The sequence below is a fragment of the Nycticebus coucang genome, chromosome 10 (assembly GCF_027406575.1).
Source record: "Nycticebus coucang isolate mNycCou1 chromosome 10, mNycCou1.pri, whole genome shotgun sequence".
NCBI classification, from domain to species: Eukaryota; Metazoa; Chordata; class Mammalia; order Primates; family Lorisidae; genus Nycticebus; species Nycticebus coucang.
The window spans coordinates 73,493,021-73,494,290 of NC_069789.1; the positions used below are offsets into that span (position 1 = coordinate 73,493,021).

General features: G+C 30.7%; 1 non-coding gene across 1 annotated transcript; it reads right to left on the reverse strand.

Moving 5' to 3' along the window:
* Window positions 1–467: 467 nt before the first annotated feature.
* Window positions 468–573, reverse strand: LOC128597874 (U6 spliceosomal RNA). The gene has a single exon (XR_008383429.1). It is a non-coding gene; the product is annotated as a U6 spliceosomal RNA (small nuclear RNA).
* Between the last annotated feature and the right edge of the window lie 697 nt (window positions 574–1,270).

The window sequence follows — 1,270 nt, forward strand, 5'->3', positions numbered from 1 at the left end:
TAACAAATTATTCTAGTAGAAGTCACATAGAATAGTTATTACCAGCAGCTAGAGAAGGCAAGTGGCAGATGGTTAGAGATTGGTCAAGTAGTACAATACGGTTTGATAGGAGAAATAGTTCTGGTGTTCTGTTGCATTGTTGGATGATGAAAGTTAACAATAATCCATATTTCAATATAGAAGAAGAGAGGTTTTTGAATGTCCTTATCAGTAGTTATAAAAGTATATATGGATATGCTAATTATCCTAAATCAATCATCACACTATTTATATTTGTATTCAAACATAAAAGTAGTTTATCAGTAGTTATAAAAGTATATATGGATATGCTAATTATCCTTATCAGTAGTTATAAAAGTATATATGGATATGCTAATTATCCTAAATCAATCATCACACTATTTATATTTGTATTCAAACATCACTTTGTATCCCATAAATATGGGCAATGGTTCTATCTTTTTTTTTTTAATATGGAATGCTTCACAAATTTGCATGTCATCCTTGTGCAGGGGCATGCTAATTTTCTCTGTTTCGTTCCAATCATAGTACATGCGCTGCCGAAGTGAGCACAGCAATGGTTATATCTTAATCCTAAAAAATATGGTTTATGATCAGGGAGTCTAGTCACCTTTTAAAAACACATACCTATCACCACTATGCTATATAACCTCCCACCAGTCAGAGAGCCTATGTAGATGGAAAAAAGAGAAATATGGCAAAGGGAAGGATTTATATAAGGATAAAGGAGATAAAGGAGGATAGGTGGAGTTTATATGAGAATTTGGTGTCACATATGTTAAATGAGAATAGCCAAGTCCTAATGTAGTGGAGTAGACGTTAAAATGAAAAGGGCACATATTGAACTGCTATGTCTCAGCATATTAATAAATCCATGGAGAAAGAACTGTGTTATATTTATAGGATTAACTTGGATTTGTTTAGTAGTTAAGAGAAATGAAATTGCATACTGACAAATTTGCATAAGTAGACAAAATTAAATGCAAAAGTAATTAGTAAAATTAACATCTATGCAGTGAAAACTCATTCAGGGACATGTGCTATGCTTTGCCAAATGAAAAACAAGGCATTTCAATCATGTAAGAATCAGAAATCAATAGTTACAGAATTTCTTATTAATTCATTTAAGTTAATTTTTTTACACATAACAAAAAATATAACATTGGTATAAATGATGCAGCACATTTGTTTTGCTATATCATGTGAGCCAAAATACATTATAAGTCATACAAGTTTAACTTTTGTTTTT